The 16,776-nt window shown below is 41.6% G+C and overlaps 1 long non-coding RNA gene across 1 annotated transcript in view; it reads right to left on the bottom strand.

The window, feature by feature from the left end:
• Window positions 1-16,776, bottom strand: part of LOC103351789 (uncharacterized) — a 185,226-nt gene that overhangs the window by 61,870 nt on the left and 106,580 nt on the right. Inside the window, exons 5-7 of the long non-coding RNA XR_011385624.2 lie at window positions 15,662-15,714; window positions 1,428-1,481; window positions 277-377 (exon numbers count right to left, since the gene is read on the bottom strand). This is a non-coding gene — a long non-coding RNA (uncharacterized LOC103351789). The remainder of the gene's footprint in view (window positions 1-276; window positions 378-1,427; window positions 1,482-15,661; window positions 15,715-16,776) is intronic.

The raw sequence follows: 16,776 nt of genomic DNA, 5'->3' as shown, positions 1-16,776 counted from the left end.
GAGGCTAGGGCAAAGGCCCCAATATTGCTTTGGAACATGTCAGATAAATCAACAGTGGAAAGGCGTTGTCTACGGTGTGATCACAGGCAGAATGCCAAAGGTTCAGGGGGAACTAAAGGAACATTCGTCCTTCCTCCAACCCTTTTAGTAAAGGGTCAAATTCCTGCGTGTTAGGAGCTTGTGTTAATCCATTTCTGATATCATCAGTTGAATTCACATATAGCAAAATGCCCAAAGCTAGAGACTTTATAAGAACAAGAAGTTTATTTAGCTTACCATGTCGGAAACTAGAAGGCCAAGATTGAAGGCCCCGTGAGTTCATCCTCTGGTGACGGCTCCGCTGGCTGTATCAGAACATGGCATCATGGGAGGAGCACCTGTGAAAGAGAGAGGTCACATCAGGAGACAGGAAGTCAGAGAGCAGAGAGGGGCTGCTCTTGCTTTTTTAAAAGAACCCACTCTCTAGGAAGCTAACCCAAACTGCAAGACCAGCAGTAGTCCCTTTTGAGGTCAAGGCCCCTCATGATTTAACTACCTCCCATTGGGCTTTAGCTCTTAAAGTTCCCACCACTGCCTAATAGTTTCACATTGGGACCTAAGCTTCCAGTAATGAACCCTTGGGTGACAAACCCTATACAAACCCTAGCAGAGCTTTTAGGAGAAAAGGAATGCCAGCTTGGCACAGACTTTGGATTCTGAGAGGAATAAAGTACAATCACCATTTTGGAAGGTGTGTGATATCCTGAAATAGGCAGATCTTGGACAGGAGTTTTGCTGTTTCCTGGTCGGGGAGTGGTTTGGTGTTTCCTGATGTCCTGGTATGGGCCATTGTAGAGTGGGTATCAGCCATCCCCTCCTTACAACAGCAAAGCAGGAAGCAAGCAGCTTTCTGAGAGAATGTACATCGTTCCAACCCTCTGGTGCAAGAATTCCCTCAACAGTTAAATGCAGGCTCCGCTCACCCAGTGAATTCTAATGAGGTAGCCTGCTCAGCTGTCAGCAATCCTCCCTGCTGGAGAAGACAGCAAGCAAAAGAAAATATGGCATGCGACGCACAAGCAGTTTACTTTCCCCTATCAAGGGACGTGCACATCAGTATGGTTCCATTATGACTGGACTCACATACAAACCTAGCAGCAAGGAACCCTGGAGCCACTTACCCTGGGTCCAGAGACTCCTACACAATATGGTTGGTATAGAAAGGGAATTTTAGGAAGTCTATTAGGATGAATCTAATGAAAAATGCAGGTTTCAAATGCACATCCACACACATATCCTGTGAATTCCTAAGCTGAAGTGAAATGGGAGACATTTGAGCTTTAGTTCCCAAAGGCCTATGCTGCTATTAGTTCACAAAGCAGGAAAATGATTTACAAAGACAAAAATGAGAAATCATGGGGAAAAAGTGCCAGGGGTTCTAGACTTACCTTAGCCATTAGCTTTGTTGTTTGTGAAAAGACAGGGAAACATTAGGCTTGCATCTGTGACAAGGGAAAGCAGGAGATGTCAGTGGCGTGGGAACCGTGGGAACAAGTGTAGCATATCTGCAGAACCGTAGATCTTCATCGCAACTATTTCAAATCATGTTTCCTTTTTAACCTGGAAACTGTTTTCCATTTTAAAATTGACTTGTGAGATATAAAACAGCATTGTAAAGGTACGTGAGTTTTAGCAAATGTATACACCTGTGCAAACAACGCCATCATCAAGATATAGCACATTTTCATCATTCCCCAAATTTTCCTTCTGTTCTTTCACAGCTAATGTGCTCTCTAGCCCTTAGCAAGCGCTGAGTCACTGTCGACGACTAGGAGTTAGCTTTGCCTTTGTCAGAGGTTCATATGAATGGAATCGTTCAGCATGTACTCATGTACTCGTGTATGGTTTCTTTTGCTCAACATAACAGTTTTGAGATTCATCCGTGATGTTGGTTTCCTTTACATAGTTCGGCAGTCCAATGTATGGACAGAGCAGAATTCTTAAATCACTCTTCCGTTGATGAACATTTAAGTTGTTTCAAGTTTTTGTTGTTGTAAATAAAGCTCTTAGAATGCTTGTGTATAATTGTTGGTGTAGACAAGCTTCCATTTCTCTTAGCTAAATACCTAGGGGCGAGATTGCTGGGTCTTATGGTGAGTTTATGTTTAATTTCATGAGAAATTGTCAAACTACTTTCCAAAGAGGTTCAACCATTTTACATTCCCACTAGCATTGATGTAGATGCAGATGGAATTGAGCCACATCCCACATACAGTATGTAAACCAATCAATTGTCCATGAGAACTTTCTTAGTGAATCAATCACTCAAAATACCACACATATGTTTTGGGGCTCGCAACTCTGTATCATATGTGTAGGTATGCTTACATATTGTATATCAATATGTATGTGTATTTATTTATTATTTATAGTAATAAGTAACTACATATGTCCCATATCATTCTATGTGGTAAAAGATACAGATGTAATAATAAAAATAAAAGATTATCAAATAGTGTTTAAAGAATCTTTTCTTTATTTGAGCACCAGATTAAGTGGTTGCTTTGTTTTCTTTTAAGATTGATTTAATTTACTTGAAAGACAAAGTCACACACAGAGAGGGAGAAAGAGAGAGAGAGAGAGAGAGAGAGAGAGAGAGAGATCTTCTTTCCCTGGTTTACTCCTCAAATGATCACAAAGGCCAGGACAGGTCCAGCCTGAAGCCAGGAGCTGGAACCCCATCCTGGTCTCCCTCATGGGTGGCAGGGGCCTGAGTATTTGGGCTATCTTCTTCTGCTTCCCCTGGTTCATTAGCAGGGAGCTGTATAAGAAGTGGAGCAGCCAGGACTCAAACAGGCACTCTGAGATACCTGCATCATAGGCCACAACTTAACTGGCTGTGCCACAGTGCTGGCCCCAGGTGTTTTGGTTTTATTAACCGCATTAGCCTAGATCTTTCCTTCCTACACCCAGAAGGAGAACAGCCTGGGACAAAGGCTTGTGTACAGGTAGTTTATTGGGAGCAGAAATGAAGGAAACAGGGAATGAGAGAGAGAAGGTGGGCGAGCCTTAACAAGGATCTACTATAAAGTTGGCAACCGTAACAGGTGTCAAGTGCTCTAGTCTGCTGGACTTTTGAGCCTTATGGCATACACAACTCAGAACTCCCTGCCCATGGGATAGAGAATGAGCATCTATCTCTTGGGCCCCCTGCCCTCTGGCCAAAGGTATTCCAAAGGTTCCACCATATTTTCCACAGTGCATGTGTGAGCATGGACTGGGCCCCCACAAGTGTCCCACACGGCAGCATCACAGAAGGCCTGCACCAGGTATATTTCATGAGCTGAGGAGGCCAGGCATTGTCTCATTGCACCTGCTGAGAGCTACACAAAGCCAGCAAAGAACTGGGTGTTGCACCAGGGATTGAATCAAGACATGGGGCCAAAAGGAATTTGAAGTAATACCCAGAAAGTGTCTACACATCATTCACAGTTATTCAAAAGGCAATTTCTCTTTCTGTCCCTACCTGTGTGTGTGTGTTTGTGTGTGTGCATGTCTACCACTTTTACTTTTCCAAGTAAGGTTGCCTAATACATATAGTGAAATTCAAGGAGTGTAAATGAGTATAGGATGTGATTCCGTTATGTGTTAACAAACACATTTTCAAAAACGACTTTGGCAATGCGGTCAGAAATTTCAAAGACGGGTCAAGTTTTCATTCAAGCCATTTCCCCAAACTCACCAAAATGACATGGGGGTGGAGTGGATGGGTAATACCTTCACTGTTATCTTCTCTTGGTGATGATTTAGAGAAAAATCTAAAGCTTCCATGTTTTCCATAAATAACATGCAAATGTTAATTGAAGAAGAATATCCTTGAATAAAATTATAAAAATATTTAATTAAAGTGCTTCTTTATTGCATGCAAACAGAAGGCCACAGACTCTTTATATTGTAGCTCAGCTCATGTGCATCCTTAAAGTCCTTAAACATTTACAAATAAATGTAAATAGAACTATAACACCAGTACAATTCTAATTAACAAAATTGATTTAAAATAAGGAATAATATTGTTTTGCTGAAACTAAACTGCAACTGGCAGTAAGAGTATGAGAGGGGGCATTATGCCAACACAACCACAGGTCAAACAATGGCTTCGTTTGCCCAGTTCTTTGCAAATTATCTTCAAATCACTAGGAAACCTAAGCTCAAGCAATGAGCAGCAAGTACAAATGCTTCATTTACATATAACGGTCTGTGTTTGTGATTTTTTTAAATTAGGCAAAGACAAGGTCAGTCAAACTATTCATCATTAACTCAATCACGAACACACACACACACACAGATTGTAAAAAAAGGGGGCAAGGTCTGTGATTGTTTGGTCTCACCGTTTTACCTCTAGCAAGTGAGATATGGGGAGAGGGTTGAAGGCCCCATACAAAAACTGAATTCTTTGGTCATTTTTTAAAATGAGACTATTAGTATCATTTGAAAACAATCAAATATTTGGGGACAGTTAGACAAAATGCCAGCTTTGAGGAAAAAAAATCCCAAAGCTCTCAAATTCCCATTTGGCCTTTGCAAGCATAGACACAATCAGACACAGTCTGCAGCTCTTCTGAGAGGGGCCTGAGAAAACAGTGAATTCATAAGGATGGGGGCAGGGCTAATCAAGAAATATCGAGAAGGTCTGGGAGTATGACATTGCTAGTGATGTGTGGTTTGTTCAACAAACAAATAGGAAGGCTCAAGGGAAATGAAATTTCTCAGGACGGAAGAGCAAGTGTGCCTTGTCAGCAATTGTGGAGTGGAAACACAGAAGTCAAATCACTTCTGAGGAAATGGCTCAGTACAAGAGTTCAGGGAACACTGGAAGAAAACACAATCAAGATGCCCTAGAATTTGAACAGGATGCAATGTTTCTGAAGGGTTTCCACATACAACTAACTCTCTTGCATGGTAACGAAGGTAATTGTGAGTTCCCACTTATAAAAAATAAAGTGAGGCTCACATAGGTCAAATGCTTTTCCCATGGTCACAAAGGAAATCAGAAAGGAAAAACAACTTGAGCTGAGGTCTTCTGTCTCTTGTTCTTGCCAATATGTGAGATGAAAGCACTAGAGCCAATATAGTCTAGTGATCAGGTGTGTGGGCTTGAAATCAGACATCCAAGGGTCTGCAACCACCTCTCCCTGGCTGGGGTAGGCACCTGGCATACTCCATTCTCAGCCTTTCCATCATGCAATGAGATAATGCATATGATAGAGGTCCCTGCCTAGCACATAGTCAGTTCTCATTCAATGAAGTCATTATAGTTTTAAGGGCATATGGATTATGTAAGTCAATACACATGAGAATAGATGAATTAATGTGGATGAATTAATGCATTGGATACCAAAGCATTCTGAGATCAATATAATGGAATATAGTTTAGAAATATATTTGACACACTAAAAGAATTGTTTGAAAAAGGATAAACTATAGAATTTTGACTACTAAGGAGTGAAGAATGATAGTTCTTACCAAAAGGGAATAAAAAGAGAATTGGAGGCCAAATTGAACAATGAGATTAGACTGGGAAAGTCAACATTAACAATTACTCTTTTATGTTGCCATTCAAATATATCATGTTTAAAAGAAAGATTAGTTGATAGATGATTTAAAATTGCATCTCACTGTGAATGTAAGAAGATTCAAATGAAACTTGTAGGCGCTTTATGCATAGGAGAAAATGTCTAATGGGTAGATAAAAGACACATTTTGTAAGGCTCTCCTCAGATTATTTCAGTTCAATTCTCTTCTCTTCTGAAGACCTCATTTACTGAGCATGAACATGTTCGTGTTCGACTGCTTTGGTCTTATGTGCTAAGGACTTTGCTAGGTCCTGGAGATCAAAGATTTACAAATCCGATCCATAGCCTTTCAATGTCGAGGCTGATTCAAAGATATGAACATAAATTACTAAGGCACTGTGGTAGCACCTTTAGAAGTCCTGAAGTGCTAAGGTATCCAGATGAGGACATCGGTTGACCGAATTGTTGGCCCCAATTTTTCCTAACTCTGTTATTATACACCTACACATCCAATGTTGCCATGGCGTCACTGGAGGCAGAGTACTTCCCTGCCCTTGGACCTTCAGTTTAACAATATGCTTGGCATAGGTCAATGAGATCAACAGATGTGCCACAAGCAGAAGCTTGAATGCCTTTGCCTTCTTGTGCTTTTCATTGCCATGAAAACATTATACCATGTCTATTTTCACAGGTCCAAGCAGAAAGAGAAATGAGAACAGACTCGATTCCAGCCCACAACCTGGAACCAAACTCAGCTGAACTCTGCCTGGGTCAGCTAACCTTTAGCCAACCTACATACACTTAAGCAAGAAAAAGGGATTGTGCTAAGCCACCAAGTTTTTGGAGAAGGGTGAATTGTTGTGCAACACTGTGACAATGGCTGTGTGAGATGGGCCATGATGGGTGTGACAGGGAAAAACAGGAATAAAAATTGGTTGTGACTTTTTTTCTGCCAGAATTGTCTCCCCACACACCCTCCACTAAACACATAAGCACATCAGAAATCACTTCAAAAAGGTCATGGAAAATGAAATTAAACAATACTCATTTTGATGTAAATAATTTTGAAATCCAGGCATGATTTTTCAATAATATGCATTTTCCACTAACTTTTTGAAGACTTCCTTATAGTCATGGCTTTCATTTTTTTTTTTTTTGCATCAAAATAAACTAATCTTTTAATCCCATTTTCTGTGAACTTTCTGAACTACCTTCATACTGCAAAGAACAGTTGTAGGAATTGTTGCCATTGCCAGTGTTATAAATCAGACTTTGGGTTGGGTTGGGTTGAGGCAATGCAGGGCCCCTGTATTAACGTTTCATGGATATCTTCAGAGTACAAAGAATGAGGAATAGCATCCCAAAGCTCATCCAGTGCACAACACCCCTTCTTGTGGCTCTGGATTAAAATCCATGGCTCCTTCAGAAAAGCGCAAGCATGGTGCTGATTCTAATGTAGTCATAGCAGCCCCATCAACCATGAAAATCTAGAGATGAATTTCCCAGGAGGAATGAGCTGGTTTCGGTCACCATGGCCAAATTGTGCAACCATGGGTAATACAGCTTTTAAGACATGGATAAAAAATGTCAACTTGTACATCTCTCCAGGCAAATAGAAAGATGTGAAGGAAAGGCTGGGGGAAGTTTACAAGGGCTAGGCACAATGGTGAGAAAAGTAGTAAAGAAATTCTCTCTTATACTGTGAGGAATGCAGGCCTGTTTCACATGTTTCTTCCAGAGCGTAGAATAATACGATACGCATTTCAGAGACAGAGGGTTTTGTTAGAAGTTTTTGTTAATTTAAAAAAGAATTTAAGGAGAGGGTTTCCAACTAAAGCAGATGAGTCCCACAGTATTAATACAGTTAAGCAAATATTGGCGGATCATAGGAAATGAGGTTGAATAAATTACATGTTTTATCAGACATCTTTGGGCTTTGAAATTGCTGACAGCCCACTGTGGAATATTAAATCTCACATTTCTCAATTTGCCTTTTTATTGATGTTGGGGAGGAGGTCGTATATGAAAATTTTCTTCTCTCAACACTTATAAAATATTGTGTATATATTAACATATGTGTAAATATTTATTTTTAAATGTGTCACAGGCTGAGTTTCCCCTGAAGCTGAGCATAAGACAAGGACTGGGGTGCAGAGAGTTTATTTGGAAGGTGATCCCAGAAAGCATGGGTGCACTTGCTGGGAAGTGGTAGGGGGTAAGACAGGGAAGGGGAGCCAATACAGGGCTTATTCACTACCACAGTGGGAAAGCAGGGGTCAATCCTGTTAGAGACCTCTAGGAGACAGTTTGGATGTTAGTCTCACCTGAGAAGCAGGACACTAGCATACTTATAATGAACTTTTATCCGATATTGGCTGAGGAAATTTCCCCGGTGTTAACCCCCATGCACATCCAATCTTCCTGCCATGAGCAGGGCCTGAGAAAAAGCCTTGTGATAGAGAGCCCCCGGCCAGTCCAGTGGGATGCTATAGGGTGGACAGGATAGAGAGTGCCAAGGGGACATAGGCCAAGTGCCAGCAGTGTGTTATAGAAAGTACATATGAGAAAAGAGTTATATATTAGCTTAAGCCTTATGAAGGCATTCACTTATCTAGGCCACCAGCAGTTCTTGGACCACACTGAGAATCAGATGTGAATCACAAAATCCCTTTCATTACTGGATTAGCAAAAGGTCTGCAGAGGAGCCAAGGAAGGCCAAGAGGAAGACAAAGCAGCAGTGCACAATCAAAGCACACGGTTTTTTAATGTTTTCATAGCCAGGATGACTAGGCCGAGGTGTGTCTGCTGCCCAAGGTACTTCATTCCAGCAACTTGCCCACAGACATACAAGGAAGTAGTGCACTGGGGATTGGTGCACATCTGTCTGAATTCCAACTTCCTTCTCCACCAGACAGGCCTGCTACAGGCTTGGGTTCCCTTCCCAGAGAAGAAAGAAGCCATGTACTTTGCAAGACAAATGGCCCTAAATGACAAAGGACATGGGAGGCTTCGTGATGCTAGCCAGGAAGTTTTAGCCTTTCTTGGTTGGGAGAATCCTTTAAGAATCTGTGGGAAACTGTAGATAGATCCTCTCCCTCAGAACCAAACTCACGTGCACAAGGAAAATATGCATATTCTTTCAAGAGCCTCACAAGTCATCAGAAGCCCCTCTGTGTGTCCTAGGTTAAGCTACAAGATGACAACAACTACTCAAATGTGTGCTGTGATTTTTTGGCCCATTCAGAAAGAAATTTCCAGTTTTTAGAAAATTCCCCATGCTCTCTTCTTATTCAGATTACCTGTCTCCAATAAGCAGTTCTCATGTTAGGTCTACAATCGCAGCCAGCCCAAGAGCCTCAAGTAGCCTACAGGATTACAGATGTTAATTTATGATGGGCTCCAGTAGGTTGCTTCTGGCTCATATTTAAATCAGAAACCCTGCCAAACAAATGAGGTCAATCAATGCCACAGAGAGGTTATCTCAAATTAGAAATTAGCTGGGCCCAAGGAACACACCCAACTGATTAAGGATTTTACCAGGACTGAAGCATTAGAAGCAATTAGAGTGGTAGGGATCCATTCTCCAAATGCAAGTCTTTTCCCTCCCTGACTCAATACTTAGAAAGTTGCTCTTCTGAGAAGCCAATAGGACACAAAAATGTTAAGTCAAGGGAGTCTGGCAGATCTGGGGCCACATCCCTGTGGCCCCTATAATTTTCTGTGACTCTGGACAAGTTAGTTTATCTTGTGATCCTCACTTTTCACTTGTAGGCAGAGGGTCAGTACTCCTTTCCTTATAAGGTTGCTGTGGGAATTAAAATGGGAAATGAAAGTTCCTGACATACATATCTCTGGTCTTCATCTCAACATGTCTTGATTCTAATTCCCTTATTATTATAATGGCTGTGTCCCAAAATAGCATAATGATATTCAGATTGAACAAAAATGCTTCTTCAATTATTCCTGTGTTCGTAGGCTGCTGAAGAACTGTTCAGACTGGTCAGAATCAATTACCACAAGTATCTCGGGAAGAAAATCTCTACATTGAAAAGAGCTCTAAGTCTAAGATGATAGTCTCTTTATTTCCAACTATTGTTATCAAATTATGGAACCATAGACAGAAGTGGAAGGAAGCAAAAAAGTCATGTAATCCAACCCTGAATTTCACAGTGAGGACGGTGAGACCTAGAGTAGTTGAATGTCTTGCAGAAATCACACAGTTAATGACAGAGTAGAAACTGGGTTCTAAATATCCAGGCTCCCAATCTTGTGTTCTCTCTACTGTATCATGTGTTTTCTACTAATAAAACCGAAGTGCAGGAGAAATAAAAAGAAATTTTAAAAAACCTTTAGGAATTCAATGTGATGAGCTGTTATCCATATTGAAAATGAACAGGCCGGCGCCACGGCTCAATAAGCTAATCCTCTGCCTTTGGCGCTGGCACACCGGGTTCTAGTCCCGGTCGGGGCGCCGGATTCTGTCCCGGTTGCCCCTCTTCCAGGCCAGCTCTCTGCTGTGGCCAGGGAGGGCAGTGGAGGATGGCCAAAGTGCGTGGGCCCTGCACCCCATGGGAGACCAAGAGAAGCACCTGGCTCCTGCCTTCGGATCAGCGCGGTGCGCCAGCCGCAGCGCGCCGGGCGCGGCAGCCATTGGAGGGTAAACCAACGGCAAAAGGAAGACCTTTCTCTCTGTCTCTATCTCTCACTGCCCACTCTGCCTGTCAAAAAAAGAAAAGAAAAGAAAAGAAAAGAAAAGAAAAGAAAAGAAAGAAAGAAAGAAAGAAAGAAAGAAAGAAAGAAAGAAAAGAAAATGAACAGAAAGTACCTGATAAATAGTGAGCCATTCAGTATGTGGTTTTTGGATCCTCATTAGTTCCACCTGTTTTGGCATGTGGACCATTCCACCCTGGAGCTAGAACCGTGGGAGTTGAAGAAGACAGGTATTGTGGAAGGAATTACAGTGAACAGGCAGATGCAAGATCTGGATCCCAATTTCAGTTCTGGTGCCATGTTAATGCATAACATTAATCAACTCCCTCAACCTTTCTGAGTGTCCATCTTTTAATCTGTAAAACAAAGTCATCCCATGAGAGGTTGTTCCCTGTGTCCTTTAGTATTCCCTTATTCGGCTTTCCCAACAAAGTCCTCATCTCCTCTACAACCTCATGTCTACTGTCTTGAGGGGCTGCTAGCACATGAAGGAGGAACAGAAACTCTAGGGAGGAGAGCAGAGGAAAGACTGGAGGGAGCAAGGATCCAAGGGGAGCAAATAGAGAAGCAGGTCCTTGAGAAAAGGAACCAGCCCCAGGAATCGGGGATTTTAGCCCTGGCCCCTACTCAGGGAGGTGACAGCTTGAAATTTGGGTCTTGAATGCTTGAATGTGCTTCCACGAAACAAGGACAGAAAACAACCTCATTCATTCACTCATTTACTCAATCAATACACTTTTCATTTTTTGTAACAGATTTATTAAGATATTCCAGACAATTCACCCATTTAAAATGTACAATTCGATGGTTTCTTATGGATTCAGAATTGCACAATCACCACAGTCAATTTTAGAATATTTTCTAAACCTCAAAAAGAATCTCCATATTCTTTATCTGTATCTGCTCCATCCCTCTATCCTTTCCCCAATGCCACACAACCACCACGCCACTTTCTGTCTCTCCAGATTTGCCTATACTGGATATCTCATATGTTATGTGAGTGGAATCATAATACATGGTCTTTTGTGACTGACCTCTTTCAGCAAGCATAGTGTCTTCATAGATCAGTCATGTTCGAGCACGCATCAGGACTTTATTACTATTAACAGGTGAGTAATATTCTATTGCATGAACATTTCACATTTATCCACTCATCTGCTGATAGATCTTTGAGTTGTTCCCATTTTGGGGTGATTATGAATAATACGGCTATAAACACTTGTTTATAACATATAACATGTATGTACATATATACATAACATATAAAACATGTTTGTAAATGCTAAAAAAATTTTGTGTAGATCAATTTTTGAGGCCTGTTTCATACCAAAATTTCTGGAACCTAGAGATACAGAAATTAAGATCACTGTTTTTCTCAAGGAAGTCACAATCGTATAGAGAAAGAATGACATGTTTTGATAAAGCTGTGACAATCTGCTGTAATAAGTGTGACACAATGGTATGTGCAAAAAGAGAGGCAGAGAAGCTGACACTTGAAAGAGATGTTGAAAGTGAGTTCGCCAATAGGTTTAGATGAGAGACAGCAAACTATAGGCTATGGGAACTACATGTGCAAGAACACAGAGGAGTCACAGAACAACATATTCTAGTAATTGCTAATAAAATCAGTGCTATCTAATCTGTATGATGCTTGCTATTTTAAGCATGGCTCTAAACACTTCACTTATAATAATTAATTTACTCCTCCATCTTTTTTTTGAGATTTAAAAGCAAGATTTATTAGAATCAAAGATCTCCAGAAAGAGCGGCATGGAGGGGGACTCCAAGGGAGAAAAAAACCCAAAGAGGCTGGTGGTACTGGGGTTTTTAAGCACAACTTTGGGAAGAAAAAATCTTGACATTCAGTTATAAGGTGAGGACAAAACCCATCAAAAGAGCTGATTTGCAATCTTTTATCCTATCTGGCTTGCTCCTGGTAAAACAAAGTGTCATCAGAAGGGTGAGATAGATAACTGGTTTACAGTAAACTGTGAGCTCAAGAGGACGGAATCCCCACTCCCTTGCCATTCTTATGGTAAAACTGCAAGGTTTCAAGGAGTGGGAAAGCAGGCACTTTTTGACCTTGCTAAAGATAACCTGTTTGGGTTATCTTGCCACTTCAAATTTCCACTGGAACAACCCTGACTGCCTATTAACCCATCTGATTTCTCACATTCCCCCCTCCAGAAGAATGGTCCCTAACTTCTGTTAGGGGAACTGGTCTATGATAGCCCTGGCTGCTTCATGCTGAAAAGGGGTGTCATTGATTACTCCTCATCTTAGGATATTATCATTTCCCTTGTTTTTTAGATGGAAAAACTGAAACACAGAAAGGTAAGTAACTTCCATGTGGCTACACAACAACTAGTGAGATCCTAGATTCAAATCAAGAGAATTTAGTCCAAAACCTATGATCTGAGCCACCATGGGGATTGCCTCATTTAATTCCTAAATCATACAGGTTTGCTGCATCATGGAGTGTGTGAGGGGTACAGTAGATGATGCTGGAAGGCCAGGCATTGCAAAGCCATAAGAAGAAATTCTAACTCCCAAAGCAAAAGGGAGCCATTGAAGGTTTGTGTGCAGGGCAATGACACACATGAGATTCTCATTTTAGGAAGACAAGTGGCAACAGCTGAGGGACTGATTGAAAGTAAGGAGAGACCATGGGTTTGTTTCACCGTTGATATCACTCAATAACAAACACTGCCCTGCCACCCTTTCCCATACAATATACCCATTACAGGTGTGAAATTGCAAAAGCAGTATTGGTTGTGCTCTCTTCGATTCAATCTTTTCAGGAGGATGCCATGGTCAAGATTATATAAAGACAGTTCTTATTTTTCGCTTTCCAACTACACTATCACAGGGTTGAGCCTGATTCCGAATGAATCAGGGATGGGAGTTGTCTTAGACCTCACTGTGCAAAAGCAAGAATTTTGAGTACAATATGCCTGCACATACATTTTCACAACCACACCAAGAGACAGGATGCAGATAAACAAAGGATTCATGTGCCAGAGGACTATCCAATTGGGTTTCTTCCACATATACATTATTAAAGTGACTGGCCTTCAACACATCAATAGTTTGCAGAACTCTCATTCCTGTTTTTCTCTCCTCACCCTTGAGTTTTCATTGTAGCTTCCCACCCCCTGGCAGAGATCACCTCAACTGTAGAACAAGTAGGGGAGTTCCAAGGGCACTCTGGAATGAGTGCTAATAGAAAACAGGACTTGACTGTAACACCTATGCAAGGCACACAGAAAACGTGCTCTCTGTCATTATCCTTCTGCCTTAAAATCAAGGTTGTTTTAGGGAATATAGAGGCTGATCCTTGAGCCAGCAAGAGTTCATAGTTAACACGCAAATCCTCACAATCCTTTTATGAAGCTGCTGTGATCATTTCCACCGATAGAAAAGCAGAGAGAATAAAGGACTAGCAGTTTGACCTGCTGTATTCAAAATTGTGCTAGTGAAACATGTGGCTCTCGGCAAATCATCTCACTTCATCCTCTCCCCAGATCTTTCTTTGTGTTTCTGTTAACATCGTGAAGCGTTTTCTAAGCTCTGAGATGGTGCTGACTTCAGCAGGTGCAATACTTGGTATGCATGTACTTAGAGTCTTGCCATTTTAGCTGGGATTATGGTAGATGTGCTACAAATATCTGTTAAATGAATGAATAAAGTAGTGTTGGAAATCTGTCTTGTGGGTAATTACTAATGCATCTCTCTCTCTCTGTCCCCCCGCTCCGTGTGTGTGTGTGTGTGTGCATGTGTGTTTGAATGCCTTTTGTGTGCTCTGAACGGAAATATCTATTTTGGAATACAGCTAAAAGTGCTAATTTTTAAAATTTATTTGAAAGGCAGTTACAGAGTTGGGGGAGAGGGAGGGAGGGGAAGGGACACAGACAGACAGACAGACACACACACAGAATGAGATCTTCCATCTATTGGTTTACTCCCAAAATGGCCACAATGGTCAGGGATGGGTCAGACCAAAGCCAGGAACCAGGAGTTTCTTCTGGATCTCCCACATGGGTGCAGGGACCCAAGCACTTGAGCCATCCTCTGCTGCTTTCCCAGGCACATTAGTAAGGAGCTGGATTAGAAGTGGAGCAACCAGGACTCAAACTTGTGTCCATATGGGATGCCTGTGTCATAGGCAGCAGCCTTAGCCACTGTGCCCCAATGCTGGCCCCAAAAGTGGGCGGCCCCCAAAGTACTGAATTTTAAGCCAACAAATTTTCTAAGTGTCGCTCCCCCTCTTCGTGGAGGAACAACACAGGACCCTGCGCTGTTCTTTCGTCTGCTCAGCCCTCCCCGGGTTTGCTGCTGGTTCTTCCCGGGTTGGCTACTGTCCCTTCCACCTCCGTGGAAGGGCAGTTCCCCCTGGCCACATTCCCCACTTCCGCAGGGGAGCGGCACACCGCCGGCCGGCTCTCTCGGGGGCTGCACAGGTGTTCCCTCAGATGTTCCCCTTAGATGTTCCTCTTAGATGTTCCTGGTGCATGCCGTCTCTCTCCTCCTTTATAGTCCTCCTCCGCCAATCCGTGCTCGGCTGCCCACATGCCGAGTACACTGCTCTCCAATCAGGAGCAAGTCCTACAGTTTATTGGTTGAACTGGAGGCAGCTGTGTAAAAGCTGTTTTCTTCTCTCCCAGCGCCATATTGTGGGAGAGCAGATGCATAGAATAAGTCTTAATTCCAGTAACTTAGTCTAGTCCGAATTGCTCCCCACACTAAGCTCTTCATATGTTTTAACTCATTTAATTCCCACAACAATCTTTTGTGGGATAAACTATTATTTTTCCATTTTACAGATGAAGAAATAGAGGCACAGAGAGTTTAAATACTCCACTTAGCTTTTTACAGCTTCTAAGTGGAACAGTGGGGATCTGAACATAGGTAGCCTGACTCTAATACTGAATTACTTTTTCTGAACCCTTAAATTAGAAGATACAGGTGATTTCTGAAATTGTTGAATGAGAAATTGTATTTGTCTCAATGACAGTTTGTCCCTCTCCTGGAGAGAAACTGGTCATTTACCTTGTAGGCCTTGGTAACTTCAATATTCTAAGTGTAACCTAAATAAAATTGGGTTGCCTTGAGGTCAGTTTCTGTCTCAGCATTTCAATACATTCAAAAGAAACAAAAATCTAATTTCCAATAAACTTTAACAGCACTGATGAACTTTTGAAATGATGGTAGTGGAGGAATTATATCAGGAAACATTCAGAAAGACCAAATAAAATCTAATTCACAGAATACTCTTTCAAAATCTCTCTTTCACCCTCTACTCTCATTGTATCCCTTGTCCTAATGCTGATTTGTGCAACTCTCATTCTCTCCCTAACTCATCTGTGCTCACAATAGTGCTGTCAAATCTCCTTTCTTACCTTAAATAGTTGACAGAGGCCCCAGGAGTCAGTTAAGTAATAGAGCCTTCTACCTAGGAGGCAATAGAAGAGGAAATTGAAAATACTTAACAATTAATTTTTTAAAAATTTGTGACACATGAGAAAGAGAAAGTATTAGAGAGCAGACTTTATGGACGGACAGTAGGTGATCTATCAGTCCTAGAAAATTTTATTTAGTGAGTGGCATCATGGGGACTTTTTGGCTCACTTTTGGAAGGGCATCCATGAGCTTCCCCAAGTAGGTGACAGCAGAATGACATGATAGAATTTTCCTCCATGTGCTGCAAGATGTGCCAGTGGAAAGAGAAGAGAGTGTGAGCAAACTTTAAGAACTCATGAGAATTGAGAAATTTTCCCTTGCTCACCTCCTTCAAGAGAGGCCAAATTCCTTTCTCCTCAACCATTGATACGTTGGAATGAAGAGAGAAAATATGAGGAAAGAGAGAAAAAAGGCAGCATTTGCAATGAGGAGAGCAAAGGGGAGCATGCCACTCTGGATTCTCACAATAAAAGTGTCTAAACAGTGCTAAGATTTTGAGATATGTTATATTCTCTTCCTCTGCTTTTCCCCTGTCAAGGAATGTACAGACAAAACAAACTGAAAGATATAAATAATAGAAATAATCAAGGCCACAAAACAATGTCCCATCCTTTTTAAAATAAGAGGCACAAGGGGCTTGAGAAGAGCATCCCATGCCCATTCAAAAACATTGAGAGCCTACTCCTTACGGGCAATGTGGTATCCATATTAAACACTAAGACACAAGGCCTGCTTTTATTAGTTCAGGACTCCTTAAGTTTAAACCAACTGAATCCAACTCAAATAATTTCAAGTAAAAATAGGAATTGATTGTCTCTGGTGATCAAAAAGTTTACAAGGACAATACCAGTCATAACCGCTTAGCTCAGCCCAGTCTTTCTCCACACCGGCTTCATTTTTATCAATGAAGAGACAAATGGAGACACTTTAATGATTGGTTCCCATGATTCTTACAGTTCACAATTATAAAAAAAGAGCCAGAGACCCTGATTGGCCTGGTTTGGGTCACATGTTCATCCCCAAACCAATTACTATGGCCAGTGGGATAGAGAAC

Source organism: Oryctolagus cuniculus, chromosome X (genome assembly GCF_051225735.1).
Source record: "Oryctolagus cuniculus isolate XC-2025 breed Fujian yellow rabbit chromosome X, ASM5122573v1, whole genome shotgun sequence".
Classification (NCBI taxonomy): domain Eukaryota; kingdom Metazoa; phylum Chordata; class Mammalia; order Lagomorpha; family Leporidae; genus Oryctolagus; species Oryctolagus cuniculus.
Note: the sequence above shows the minus strand (reverse complement) of the source record. Positions and strands in the feature narration are given on the sequence as shown.